We start from the raw sequence: 15263 nt of genomic DNA, 5'->3' as shown, positions 1-15263 counted from the left end.
TCTTCCCCCTCTTTACAGATAGTACACCAAATAATACCCATTAAACTGTCATTACTTGTCATTGAAAGAGAGGCTTTTCAATGAGACGTGGTTTCCTCTAATAGTATGTCTCCTACAGGTAACAGTATCAGTACTGGCATAAATGTGAATTAAATCATCTTTCTAAAAACTAGACATGGCTAAAATTGAAGACATTTTATCTGCTTTCCCCTAAGCCTCACACCATGTCAGGATGACCGTCATTTTCATGACACATTGAAATTTGAAAAACTTTTTAAAATTCCCTTTTCTTATTTGCTCCATTGATGTAGAATATTATACAGTTATTGAAATCTGGTTTTCACAAAATATAATCTTTAAACTTTGAGCATCTGAATATTTTCTTGATCCCCACCATAGGGCTATCATTTACCAGCTCTGTAGCTCCTGGAAGACTATGTAGCATTTCTAAGCCTCTGTTGCTTCATCTACAGTGTGGGTTTATGGCAGGGATTCAATGAGTTCATATAGGAAAACATGGCAAGTCGCAAGCTCTCGATAACTGTTGATTACTACCACTACCATTATTACAACTGCTAATGTTACTGCAGTTTTTGTAACCAGCCTCCATATCGATCCTAAATCCATCAGTAACAATAACTGTCCTTAAAAAGACCATTCTCGGGCCAGATGTCTCCAAACGGCTACCAACTGTTTGTAATATCATGTCTTAATTCCTTCCAAATGATGACTGAGTAAGCTCTTCTCTGGTTGCCTGTTGCCTGCCCATTCTATCTTCCTAGTTCATTACCAGAGAACCCATCCTTCCCATTGGCCCTGGGGCAATTCAGGTGTACACCTCTCATCTGAGTGTGTGTGTGTGTGTGTGTGTATATATATATATCTATATATATTTTTTTTTTTTTTTTTTTTTGAGACGGAGTCTGGCTCTGTCGCCTAGGCTGGAATGCAGTGGCGCGATCTCGGCTCACTGCAAGCTCTGCCTGCCGGGTTCACGCCATTCTCCTGCCTCAGCCTCCGAGTAGCTGGGACTACAGGCGTCCGCCACCACGCCTGGCTAATTTTTGTATTTTTAGTAGTGACGGGGTTTCACCATGTTATCCAGGATGGTCTCGATCTCCTGACCTTGTGATCCGCCCGCCTCGGCCTCCCAAAGTGCTGGGATTACAGGTGTGAGCCTCCGCGCCCGGCCCTAAGTATAATTATTAATACCTTCCCTTTCACTCTCAAAAGTGTCGTGGTGTGGGTGTTACTTGTTTCCCATTTGCTTAGACGTTCTGCTCTCGGTGGAAAAACCATCACACACAAGTTCACTTGCTCTCACCTTCCAGTTATTTCCCTCCTCTAGAATGCTGTACTTCCACCACTGCCAAATCGTGAACTTTCTCTCCTTCAATATCCCACTGAGAACTCACCCTCAGGATGGGACTCTGCTCACCCTGTCCTCCACTCAAGCGGAAGCCTCTCAGCGGTCATGTAAATAACTGTATAACTTTAATTGGCTCTGTTTATAAGCCTCTTGTATCTTTTATTTCCCTCTAGGTATTTTTCCATGTGTTTATCCTGTATCCATTAATTTGTAATCTCCCAGAGGGCAAGGCCTGAACACAAGCTTCTGTTGGTGTAAAGTGGAGGCACAGGTAAGCCTGCTTGCTAGACGCTGCCATCCTTCTTTATTACTAATCTGTTAAAAAAAAATCCTTTGTAGTGCTTTGTTAGTGATGGTCCCGAGACTGCTAACCTAATGAAAAACTATATCCAGTGTCTGCTAGTGTCCAAACAAGAGAAAATCAACAGTTACAAGCTTTCCTTAATGTGAGGGGAAAGGTGTGCGGATATTTTGACCCATAAGGGAATTTATGGTGTATGTGAAGCATGTTATAGAATTTGTTGCTTTTAGAGGTTTATTCTTGTCTCTTCAAGGCTGCAGGACTGTCTCAGAAGGGAAATAATATTTACCTTCCAAACTGAGATCTAAAACCCGAACAAAGCCTCAGGAAACATACTCCACCACCATCTTACAAGTTTGTGCTACGGGTGGAGGGAAAATGAATCTAATGTAGGAGGCCTCCCTCTGTGCGTCTAACAGGAAAGACCACATGGTGTAAGTCTCCAGGATCACTAGAGGGGTATTGTTCATTTCAGTCCAGGTAGCAACGGGAAGCCCGTGCAAATGTTCTTCTTTCATTGCGGGGCTAAGGAGTGTGGGTCCTTTGCCGCGACTACCTGCTTGCCTCTCTCAGAACCTGCATATGAAGTGCGGAAGATCTGTCTATCTTCTCAGCGGCGCAGAGCCCAAGGTAGAAACCGATGGAGGCGGTGCACTAGATAACATCAAAGCCCCGGGCAGGGGCCAGAAAGGGGGGCACAGGCAGCCCGGGGAATGAAGCGCCTCCCTCTAGCATTTCCTCTCACGCCCACTTGCAACCTAGGAGGCTTTTGGTTTCTGCTTTTGTTGTTTTTAAAATTAAAAGTTAAACCCAGGAAGCTTTGGATCAGACTTTTGCGTTGCAGTTCGGGTAAGTTTTTCTCTCGGTTCTTTTGTCTAACGCCTGGCTTGGGAAGAGCCTGGGCGTGGGGCAGAGTTGGCAGGGCGTGCGGGGAAGGTTTTGTCGCCGGGTCGTCCAGAGGAGGAGGGGATTCGGCCGGTGGACGGGAAAGCCCAGCACGCGCGGAGGGCGGAGGGCGGAGGGCCGAGGGGAGGGACGGGCGGCGTGACCCGGCGGCCGGCGGGGAGGAACCTCCGGCATCTCCGCGTGGCGGTGGTGGTGGCGGCGGCGCTGCCGGGCCGCGCGCTGGGCGGAGGGCCGGGGCCGCGGGGCCGCGCCAGGGGGGAGCCTGAGCCGGGCCGGGCCGGGCGGCCGCGTGGGAACCGGAGCCGGGGACGCAGCGGCGGGGGCGGGCAGGGTGGCGCGGGCCCAGTGGACGCGGGGCCGGGGTGGACTTTGTGCCCTCTCCAAACTGTTCGCCAAGAAAAACGTGTGTTGAGCTTTTCAGTGACACTGTCCTCCCTCGAACCCCACTTTCCCGAAGGGGGGCTCCAGAAGCATTCACGCGGCCGGTGGGGATGGAGCCATAGAGAAATGGTTCCCTTGGAGCCCCCTCTTTTTGGGGGGCAGAGAATGGTCACTCGCTCCCCCATTGTCCCAGGATTTTTGACAGTTGACACTGCAGTTTACCATTCACATTCATCCTCTACATTCACCCTCTGCTTCATTTTTTTTCCCACGCTCTGTTTATTTGATAAATTTTGAGAAAATATATTGGATTTGCCACAAAACAATTAAGCCTAAAGAAGCTACTTTATAGTATAGCCAGATTTCCCTGCATCCTGATATCTAGGAAGAAGTGAAGGCAGAATTAGGAAAACAACTGCATTTAGAAAATTCAAAAACTTACTAGGAAACTATTCTGTATTGTATATATTTCAAATAAAAGTTTAATATCTGTTTGCTGCTCAAGGAAATAGTTGAAATGTCAAAATTTACCTATTATAATTCAAAATTGCATGGATGTTTTGTTGGAAAGTTCGCAGTAATGCTGAATCCTACATAAACATTGTGTTGACAGTATGTTGTGCTCAACAATTCTTGGGTTAAACGTTATTCATTCAGTTAGCATTTTTCACTTCCGAAGTGATACAAACTCCACTCGTTATCAAATTACCTTACTCCTGACAGATTAATAGCTATACGTTCACAGTTAAACGCATGTTTATTTTTTGATTCAAATAACCCAGTTGGGAAGTTACATTATATACTTTTTTGGTGATTGCAACCTATTGGATATCGTTTCATTTCACAAAAGAGAGATGGTTATATCACAGTGAAAATAAAAATTGCATTATTTCATTGTAGGGTTAGCATTAGTATGCTAGACATAATTGTACATGTACACAGTTGGATGATCTTTGCTTTTATAACCAAATTTACTTTGTAGTAGGCATATTTCTCCCTTTACATGATATTATTTTTGGCTACACACTCGCCATTACTGAGTATTCCATTTTTAATCATTCCCATTCTGGTGGTTTGAGCTTTTCTTAGCTCAAATGAGCCAGAGGTACGATTTCCTCAGGGGAATTTTAGGGGTCAACTCTAGCAGGAAAAACCTAGACGTCGTTATGGAAGCCCACGGGAACAAAACAATTCAAGTTTGCACAGATGGCCAGCTGTCTTAGTGGGTGTATGGTCGTTTAGCATTTTTATTCCTTAAAAGGGGAAAACAGTTTAGTTTCATCAGGGATTTTTTTTTTTTTTTTGCATCAGTTTTGTTTCACCTTATTCCTCTCAAGTTTGAGGTGGCCCGTTAAACCAGCCACTTTTGCCTGCTTCTTGAGGTGGACGTGTTGAATTTCTGTGCCCCAAACTGCGAACGTTCTTTAGGTCCAACCCTGAAAACCTTCTTCGTAACCCCGGTTCAGCCCCTCTTCACTGCTTTGCCATGGATTTCCACTCCTTGCTTCCTCTACTGCTTTCTAGCAGCCGGGGTCACACCCTGGTTCATGCTAATTACTCCCTCTTCCCCTTTCACGCTCTCCCCTGCGTCCCTGGAGCCCACGTCCGACGACCAGCCCCGCACCCCCTTTTCTGTCCCCGAAGTCCCCTCCCGGGTCGGCCCTATAAGCTGTCAGGCTGTCAGGCAGGGGTTAATTGCGCTCGCAGCTTCGGCACTGGGAAGCACCAGCGGGGCTTTGGAGCGGCCTCTGGAATAACCTTGGCTTTCCTCGCTCTTTTAATAGAACATCCGCCACCAAAAAGTGGTTTCAGTTCAGGGTTAATAATACGTCCCCTTCCACTCTCCAAACCAACACCCCGCCCCCCTCCTTTTTTTTAAAAGTTGTTTTTCAAAGTTAATGAGTTTCAAGTTTCACAATGACTTTCCCCTTCCTTCTACGCGTTGCTGAGGAAACCCCCTTGGGGTCCCCCCCCGCCCCTGAGCCTCCCCCTCCCCCATTCGGCCCGGGCGAGGGGCGGGGCCGGGAGACCCCATGACGTCAGCGGCCGGCCCACATCCTGCTGTAGAAAGTAAAGAGACGGTAAAGAGAAACTACGGCCCCGCCCGCCCCGCCCCTCTTCCCGGACCAACCGCCCCCAACTGAGCGACCCGGCCAGGCCTTCCCGGGACCGCGTGACTGGCCGGGTCCGCCCCTCCGCCCCCGCCGGGTGCTGGCTCCCCAGGCGTCGCGACCCCTGGCTCCCGCCCCCCGCGTCCCTAACCCCGCCCCTCCCCCCCGGGCCGCGCCGCCACCTCCTCCCGCTCCCCCCTCCCGTCCCTGCGGCGGCTCGGCCGGGCGGGGCGGGGAGGGGCGAAGCGGCGGGTGGGTGGCGGGGCCGGCGCGGTCTGGGGCCCGCCCCGCCGGGGAGACCCGGGGCACTGGCTCCGGGTTCGTGCCGGGCCGGGCGCCCATCCTGCCCCTACCTCCGGGCAGAGTTGGCGGCCGCGCCGGCCCAGCTGGGCCCCGGCGCCTGGGTGTCCCCCCGCCCCTCGCCCCGGCCTCAACCCCAGCCACCACGGGGACGCCCCCTCCCCCGCCCGCGCGTCGCCGCCCGCGGCCTCCCCTCCTCCCGCCCCCGGGGATCCCCTGCCGCCCCGCCCACCCGCGGGAAAGCCTCCGACCTTCGCCCTGCCTCCCCCGCGCCGCCGGGCCAGCGTTCCTCCCGCCGGCCCCAAAGACGCTAAACGTGCCCTACTCTGCCCTGGGGGAGAGGTAAAGCCCGCGCCCGTCCTCCCGGCCCCGGGCCCCGCGGCCCCAGGGTCTGCCTGCCCGCCCTGCCGCGGCGCGCGCCCCCCAGCCCGGCTGCCCGGCTCCCTGGCGGCCGCGATCATGCCGTGGCTTGGGGCGCCGGCGAGCTTCGCCGCCTCCTCCGCCCGGCGGCTGCGGCCCCCGCCCGCGCGCCCCGCGCTCCCCCCCCGCCCCCCGGCCCGCTCCCCTGTTTAATATTTCAGCGCTGGGTGGTGTGAGCGCCAGTCGCCGGCCTTCAGCGTGGCGGCTGCTGGGCGGCGGCGGGGTGGCGGACGGAGCGGGGGACCCGGGAGCGGCGGCCGCCGGAGGAGGTTATGTTTGTGTTTGGGGTTGTCAAGTGAAGGAGGGATCCCAGGCGCCGCCGCCGCCGCCGCCGCCGCCGCGCGGGGGTCGCGGAGATCCCGAGCCGCGGCCGCCGCCATCAGCAGCGCAGCTCCAGGGCCGGCTGCAGCGGCAGCGGCTCCGCCGGGCGTCCTGGCAGCAGGTTCGGCGCGGGCTCCGCGGCGGGGGCGCTGCAGCTGGGGAGGGCGGCGGGGCGGAGCGGGGAGGGGGGCAGGAGCACATCCCCTCGGCGGGCGGGGGGCGTGCGGGCGCGCGTGTGTGTGTGTGTGCGTGTGTGTGCAACCGCCGACCTTGCAGAGGGGATGGCTGCGTGCGGGAGACACTTGGCACTTCTGGGCGCCCTCGCCCCGCGCGAGCCGAGCAGGTACAGAGGGACCCAGCCTCCCCAGCCGCCTTCCAGCCGCAGACGCATTTTGCAAGAGGGGTGGAGGGTGAGGGAGACCAGGCCTCGGCATCCCAACCTCCCGGCTTTGTGGCTTTCTTTCCCTTTCGTTCTTTGCTCTAAGTGCCTGTTTACTCCCGGCCACCTGGGTAGTTTCTTTCCGGGTTGGGAGTGCGCGCCTGCAGCAGTTGGGAAGGGGGCGGTGGGTTGGGGCGCGGGTCGGCTCGGGCTCGCCTTGGGGTCGGGCTCGGGAAGGAGTTGCTGGCTGGAGAGGGGAGGGGGCGGCGGCGGCGCTGGCGGCGAGGAGGAGTCTCAGGGCTGCCGCGCTCGCCTCATCTCGTCCTCCTCCTCCTCAGCTCTCTGCATCCACTCCAGGCTCCTTCCTGAGCTGGCACTTCCATTCCCCCCTCCTCCTGGCATGCGAAGCGCTTTGTTCAGTGCAGCGTTGCAGAGGGGTTTTCCCAGGCTCCGCCCTCCACATTCATTCATGTTTTTTCTCCTTGCAACTGTCTTTACGCTTTTTGATCGTGTCATGTTTTTGCTCCATGTAGAATTTATTTCTTTCCCTTAAAGGAACGGTTTATCACTCGTCCTAGTCGCTACAATGCTGCTGTCTTTAGAAATATCCACTTACCCCCACAAGGATTTAAACAGGGGATGGACAGCTAGGGACAGTGGGTAGGCGGTGAACGGGGTAGCAGAAAGCCTTTACGGACAGGGAATGTGCATATTTTACATTTATGCTCCGGATCCCATGGGATCACATGATTAGATTACAGTCAGAGTTCACGCTTTAAAAACTTCCAAATATCGTTACCATTTAAAAGCTTTAAGTTTAATAAGGAACGTATTAAGCATTCATACAATTTATTTGGTACAGATGTATATCAATTCTTTATTGAATCAGAACCTTCCTGAATTAGATAGTGGATGTTTCTTTGGTGCAAGGAGTTGAGAAACCATATCTTTTATAGATCACTTAGCACAATGCTAGATGAAATAGTTAGACCATCATTTTTTGTATTATTTTCCCATGTAGTTAAAAATTGCAAATAATATTGTGCTGAGCTGACATACAGCCAGATCAGGGATAAAATACTGAAGTTAATTGTAACGTTCTTTACCTTCTATTTCTTTGCTATAATGAAACCATAAATTTCTAAAACCTTATACTGGGATGTTAGATGCATTTCTTCCCATATAGGCTTTCTTAGGGAGAATTAATTGTTCAGCGTTTTTGTGTGACAGGCAAAGCGTCTACAATTTTTAGTTTAGTCCTTATAACAACCTTCTGAGGTGGATAGTATTTCCTAGTTTTACAGTTGGGAAATCTGATCTTCAGAGAGGTTAAGTAACCTGAACAAGGCCACACAGTAAGGGGTAAAGCCTGGCTTTGAACCCACTCTGGTTTGACACCAAGATAAGTAGTCATGACTTGCTGTGCCTCTTGAAAGAAATCCTGAAAGTAGATGTTATCAGCTCCATGAAAGAAATAAGCACTGGATATAACTGAGTCATGTAGTACCACATTCTTTAGTTGCTGATCTTGGACAAATTACTTATCCTCCTATTTTTTTTTTTTAAATCTGTAAAATGAGTAAATGATAGCTACGTTCCTAGTTAACAGATTAAATTAGGGAATGTGTAGAAAGTACATAAGCACATAGTAGGTGCTCATAAGTGTTCTCTTGTACAGTACCACATATAACAAAAGCTTTAAGCCCTACTGTTCTATTCTTGTGTCTTTGCTTAATGACTAAACATTGTTTCATGTTTAACAGTGAAAGTAGGCTTTGCTTATCAGTTTTCTTGCAGTAAGTTAAAATTTCAGCTTTAAGATCCTTGAGAATCTTGTGGAAGAATCTGAGGTGGCTGATTTGGGGAGATGGGTGATCCTGTTTTGGGTCATTCTTGTCTTGGCCTATTGTATTTCAGATCACTATGTTTTAAAATGTGTAAGTCAGGACAGGCTAGGTTATGCTGCAGTAACAAATAACTCTCAAACCTCACTTAAGCAAACAAGAAAGTGTTTCTGGCATATGCTGTGCAATCACATGGGTTAGCTGGAGCTCGACTTTGTGGTGGTGTCAGATTTGCTGTCTGGAGCAGTCCTGATCCCATGGCAGCGAGAGAAGAACTCTGGAGGATCATGCTGTGATAATAACTAAATGCTCCAGCCTGAAAGTGAAGTCTCATCCACTCACAGGTCGTTAGCTACAATTCCGCACACGTTCCTGGGAAACACAGTGAGGCAGAAAGTGTGGTCCTACCATGAACCTAGAGGTCTTGAATAACTGGAGCAGCCACAGTAGGAACCCCTTGTATTAACTGAGTTAACTAAAACAAGATGAACAAGACATTGTCCCTGCCCCTGTGAATGGGCAGATTTACTATATATGCATAACATAATCCTTTTGTAGCCTGATGTGATACTTTACTTGTTCCTGGTATTGTCGTTTTAAAACACAAAGTGAGTTTTTCTACTCTTGTGGGATAAAGATACTGTGATTTTTTTCTGTTTTCTTAATGAGAAGTCCCAGATATTGACAAAATGATCTCTGTTTAATTAAAAGTTAGTGAGTAATCTTTTGCAGTGGTGCCCAGCTTGGTTACTTTTTCTTGAGTTTAGGTTTGTGCCCTGCTAGGCAATAACTTTTAAAGTATCTTTCTCTTCTGAGGTAGTAAAATGTGCTTCTTTGTTTTTTTTTTTCTTTTTCTTTTTTTAGCACATGGATTAATTGATGTATGTTGAGTTTATGGAGCTGCCTTTTGGTGACTTGCTTTATCTAGAGTTTTTAAGAAGAAAAAGAAGCCCCTGATTCAAAGAAGATGCCTCGAACTAAACAGATTCATCCCAGAAATCTAAGAGGTAAGGCTTTGCATTAAGTAGAAGTAAGGCTTGCCGTAAATCTTTTAGTAAAGTATCTCTTTGTTGACGGGATTGGCAGTTTGTTAGATGTTGACCCTGCCTGGTGGCGAGCTCTGTTTCTCTTGTTCATTTCCACATGAACAATTCCACATGAAGTCCTGCACAATTCCTGTCTCTCAGGAGATACGTAATAAATATCTGTTGAATGAATTAATTGAATTTGATGAAATTACAGTCCTTCCTTCCAGACCATTAGATGGGGTATTAAAGGCTGAAAGTTGCTGTTTGTTGATAGGAACCATATTTGGGTCAAGGAATCTGAAATGAATGGTTAAATATTCTTTTCCAACTGGATCATTATGAATTTTATGTTTTTTTTCCATTCCTCCTCCATAGTTCTTTTGAGGTTTATTTTTGTACTGCTCCATCAGTTAGATTAACAAGATAAGAAGTGAAGAGAATTGTAGGCATTCACTCAGACCGTTACTTGCAGAAGCCAGAGGCAAATTAAGTTATTTTCCACAAAGAAGCAGTGGCTCAGAAATGTGTATATGATAACACATTTCACATAGAGAGAGAAAAGTGTGTGTTTTCCCCCAACTGCAAATACTTTTAATAGTAGAAAAGTAAGTGTATTCTTGCTTATTGTTTAAAAAGATTTGTATTGTTCTCATGTGTTTTATCAATGGTGAATAGCAATTATCTTTTATATTAAACTTCAGGAGATAAGCAGGTAGTAGTGTTAAAAAAAGAGCTATTAAAGCAAATAATTCCAAACTGAGTATGGTATTTTATGAAATATTTATCATTACAGAAAAAAAAAATTCTGAAGTATATGTAGGGGGAAAAGTGACTTAAAAATCAAATAGATTAATTTGAAATGTTTCTTGGTAAAATCAATTTGACTAGTTACCATAAGGTGATCTTTGAAAATGTAGTCAATTTTATGGCCTCTGTGAATCTGGAAATAGTACTTGTTTCCTGTCTAGAAATTTCTGTTGCCTCAGGCGGGTGCCTCAGCCCAAGTTCAAATTGATGATTATAGTAACCAGTGTTCAATGAGGTGGAGATTTACATGAGAACATTAAGTGTAGTCTATGGAAATCAGATTTTTTACAGTCATATAGAAAACGTTGAAAATTGAATGTGTGTTTGCCTGTCTCCGTCACTAGAATCTGAACTCCCCAGAGACTCACTCTCATTTATTACGGTAGGAAAAGCCTCCAGACCCAAGGGTGCCAGCTGAGGTGGGCATTTGGAAACATGGGCCCTGCTTTATCTGTCCAGGGAGGGCACCCTGTTCTAGTTTGCACGAGTGCAGCATATAGGCAAGCAGCAGCCCTAGCCCAGCACAGTTTCTGGCAGCTAATGGTGGCCCAAATGTTTGTTGAAGGAAGGAGTACATGATTGATCTTAAGGTCTTATTTATTAGGTCATAAATATTAAACATTTTTCATATTTAAAATATATGTTTATAACATTCTAGATAAAATGACTATCCTGAGAAATGCAGATTTGCAGGCCATAGGCTCTTTTCCTTTCTGTATCAAATAAATGTACAACTCAGCACATGTTTGTTACCACCTTCATGTACTTCATGTTCCTGTGATAGCAATAAAATGATGATAAAACACAGATCCCAAAAGGAGTATGGAGAGGTGATAGGGAAACACATAACTATGTACTGTGGTGAGAAATGAACACTAGGAAGATTCCACAGAGGTGGGGAGTCATGATTTTGTCTCCATTGTAGGGGGCGCAGTTTGGAGTCAAGCAGAATGATGATTTAGGGAAGGAAAGTTAACACCTGGATTTGGTTCTTAAGGCTGGGAAATTATCTGCGAAGCTGACGAGGCAAAGTGAGTGCATTTCATCCTGGGTTAGGAGCTTGTGAAGTAACTTGGGGACTCTGAGCAACTTTAAATTGTTCTCCATTTCTACAGCATGAGAAGTTCTATTCAGGAGAGACAAGAGGGCAACAGAGAGGCAGGAGACTGGAGTGGGAGAATCAGGAGGAATCAGATCAGGAAAGGCCCTCAGATTTGAGCCTGCATTTCATATGTAGAGTTAAAAGTTTTCATAAGAAAACTTGCTTCTTTCCTGAAATTAAGATATTTTTAGAGTTTTCAAGGAGAACTTGAAATAAATTGGTCTAACTTGTCTGTGAGAGTCTAGAAAGTTGCTTGACTAAGGTAGTTAAGAACTCTCAGCCACTAAAGAAAAGATCGAAATAGATTAGCCCTAGTAAGCATAGTCAAGCCACTTCAGTGGGACTTCTGATGGGGAAGGGGACGACTTCAGGGAAGAGGCGGCTTCTGAGCCAGTGTAGCTCACTCAGCAGTGGGGAATGGGAGTGAAACTCGAGGTGCCCCTGGGAAACCCTGAGTAAGCAAAGGGACAGAGGGGATGGTGCTAAGCGGTGACACACAGAACCTTCTGCTTTCCTTCTCACAATGTCTATGAGGACCCTGGGAGTGATGTGGGGGTTAGAGTAAGCAGGTAACTGTCAGCTACTGAGATTAATTTTTGAGCGTGTCTTTAATATCTCATTGTGACAGTTTGGAATATCAGCTTTGTTGTGCCCTACCTGTGATCCACTGCTTTGCTTTGCTAGGAGACATCTCTAATGCGATGAGATAAGAAATGCGGGGAGAGGAAATTGGGAGACCGGAAGAGCAGTCACAGCCCTGCTTGTCCCTGTTGTTTCTGCCGTTAGCTCAGGAGTTTTCAGGAAACCCATTGCCTCTTTTTCGGCTTCCTGGGGGGAATAGTCTGAAATACTTGTCTTGTGCTTGGTAATTAAGTCAGTATTAAAAGACAGATACCTTATACTTTCTCAAATTATATTTTTCTTATGCTACCATGGCAGTTTCACCTCTTAGAATGTAATCTTTCTTTGATTTATTCTTGGTTCTCCTGCTGGGACAGATATATCCCTAGGAATGTGCAAAGCCACAGGGTAACATGTATCTTTCAGGAATGTGAATTTTACTTGGGGGAAAAATACATATACTTGTCTGTGTGTGCACACGTATACACATATTAAAGTATTAGACAAGCGTCAAAATGTGCAATACCAGGATCTATCGTGGAAGAATATAGAAAGTTTGCATGGATTTGAAAATTAGGCCGGCACAGACTGCTTTCATAAGGAGATAGAGTGTATACTTTTTTGCTCCTAGAGGTTCTTTCGTAGAAAAAGCATAAGAAGAATTGTTAGGTTAAGGGCAGGAAACAAATTGGGGACATAAATGAGACAGTGTCTGACTTGATGGGTGATCTGTATACTGTGTAGGACTGTGGTTTTGTTGAATTCAGTCTCTTCACCCTTGGCCCAGCGTTAAACCAGATAGAATCAGTTCTCCATGCCTGTTTCCCAACGGCCTGTGCAGTTTTTACACCGACCTATCCCTTGTGAGGTTGAAGAATTTTGAAAGAGCATGAGAGAAGCACTTGGTGTTCAGAAGAAAGGCTTAGCATGTTGTCCTAGGTTCGGTGGAGAAGGGTCACTGGCCTGCACGAGGTGGCTCCTCCGCATGGTCTTGGTGAGTTGACAGCAGGGCAGCACTGTGTCGCCCAGCCATCATTCCTTACTCATCGCTGCTCTGCGGAGGGGTTGTGGTTGTCTCCACCACCTTCTCAGGTCTTCGCTTGGATTCTTGGGTAACGTGGAATGGAGGAGTTGGTGGCTTGCAGGGGGTTCCCTGCCACTTCTGTCGTGATAAAGGGCTCTGTTTGTGTTTTGCCACCCATTATTATGAATATGTTTTCAAAGCTTTGAAAAAAAGGAAAAGAGGCGTTACTTATTTTAGTTGTGTTTGGGCCTAGGGTTTCAAAGCTTCATTTCCTTTAAGATTGGAAGTCAGTGTGGAAAATACTAAGTATTAACCTTTTGCAAAACATGTTTTGAAAATTGGCATAGCTGTTTTTCGTTTTTATTGGTTGAGTTCATTTGGCTGTGGACACCCTGCAAAACATGAGAACTCTTTTCTGGTCTGAGAACCAGAATTTTTTTTTTTTTTTTTGAGACGGAGTCTCACTCTGTCATCCAGGCTGGAGTGCAGTGGTGCGATCTTGGCTCATTGCAAGCTCCACCTCCCGGATTCACGTCCTTCTCCTTCCTCAGCCTCCTGAGCAGCTGGGACTGCAGGTGCCCGCCACCTCGCCCGGCTAATTTTTTTGTATTTTTAGCAGAGACAGAGTTTCGCCATGTTGGCCAGGCTGATCTCAAAACTTCTAACCTCAGGTGATCCGCCCGCCTCAAAGTGCTGGGATTACAGGAGTGAGCCACCACACCTGGCCCAGATTCCTTAAAATGTGAGAAGTAGCACTGAGGAATGTGATCAGATGATGGCCTTGATTGACACATGGGGTCGCTTTCCACCATTGGCCTTCTTGTTCTCCACGGCATCTTGTGCATAGTCATTTGCCATTTCAGGAGCTCAGTGTGCAAATCCAGTATTTCTGTGCTTGGTCATCTTTCTGGAAGGTACCTCTTCTCCTTTTCCATTTCTACTGTTTTCTTACTCTGTATGGGAGATGTCTCTGCTAAAGATGTCACCTCTTCTTTGAGTTTTTTTCCTTATTTTCTGTTCTCTTGTCAGATACCCTCCTCCCCTCCACAGACGTGCCTTGGGTCTCCTTTGCTTGTGTCCACATGTGCCTTCTTGTACTTACGATATTACATCATAATCATTCTTCTCCAGGTCTCTTATCTTAGCAGGATTATAATATGTCAGAAGAGACCATTTTGGTCATCCGTGTGCAACAGAAGAATATTTGGTCGTGTTAACTTTTTGTTTTTGAGACAGAGTTTCGCTCTTGTTGTCCAGGCTGGAGTGCAATGGCACTATCTTGCCTCGCTGCAACCTCCGCCTCCAGGGTTCAAGCAATTCCCCTGCCTCAGCCTCCCGAGTAGCTGTGATTACAGGCATGTGCCACCATGCCCGGCTAATTTTGTATCTTTAGTAGAGACAGGGTTTCACCATGTTGGCCCGGCTGGTCTTGAACTCCTGACCTCAAGTGATCCACCCGCCTTGGCCTCCCAAAGTGCTAGGCTTATAGGCATGAGCCACTTTGCCTGGCCTGGTTGTATTAACATTTTAGCAAACTAGAAGGTTGAGATGATTTATACTCAGGGAATTTGTTTACATTTTTGAACCTCGAGTAGGAAATGCTTCTTCCAATATTTGGTAGCTTCTGATTAAAAACTTGTGATAATTTTAATTGCCTGAACAGATAAACCAGGTGGTTATTGTTAACGTTTCTTTTATATGAAATTTTACTTCATGTACAAGATTTTTATAGTTTATCCCTTTGGTACATTTAATTACTATAAAGGTAAAGAGTTTGGCCTCATGCAGTCACTGACTTGCTATGTGGTTGGTTTCCTTGTGTGTCAAATGGAGATAATGTGTGAAGATGAGATGATACGGCAAATGTAAGCATTTGCCACAGTGCCTGACACAGGGTACACACTCAATCCAGAGAGCTACTGCTTTCTATGAAAAACTGGTTTATGTCAGACTCCTGGGTTACATATGCTTTATAAACACAGGAAACAGGAATATCTACATAAAATCTGTAAATGTATTTTAGGCTGCACATGTCCTCAGTATTGATTCCTGACATGTCCCATTCTTGTTCTGACTACTCAAAGGTTGGGATCTGGGGGAGAGAGGTCAGCGCAGAAAATAATTTGGGAATATTCTTACCCAATGTGCTGCTCCCTCCATTTTTCCACTTAAACTCATTCAAGCCTTGCCTCGTTTTTTGACAGTGTTAGACGAGATTAAACAGAATATTTGTCTTCATTTAGTTCTCAAGAAACAGGTTCTGAGGGCTTCTATTTTACTGTTGAACTCTTTTAAAAAATGTCAGTATCACAGATCACGCGGGATTGAAGTGAAGTGCTCTCCTTAGGG

The 15263-nt window shown here is 47.0% G+C and overlaps 1 protein-coding gene across 1 annotated transcript in view; it reads left to right on the top strand.

Moving 5' to 3' along the window:
• Window positions 1-9345: 9345 nt before the first annotated feature.
• Window positions 9346-15263, top strand: part of LOC105482430 (HIVEP zinc finger 1) — a 149120-nt gene continuing 143202 nt past the window's right edge. The window contains exon 1 of the mRNA XM_011742531.3: window positions 9346-15263. This exon is cut by the window's right edge and continues 37184 nt beyond it. The gene's annotated coding sequence lies outside the window, so the exon portion shown is untranslated.

The sequence above is a fragment of the Macaca nemestrina genome, chromosome 5 (assembly GCF_043159975.1).
Source record: "Macaca nemestrina isolate mMacNem1 chromosome 5, mMacNem.hap1, whole genome shotgun sequence".
In the NCBI taxonomy this organism is placed as follows: Eukaryota; Metazoa; Chordata; class Mammalia; order Primates; family Cercopithecidae; genus Macaca; species Macaca nemestrina.
This window is presented reverse-complemented; position numbering and strand designations above follow the sequence as displayed.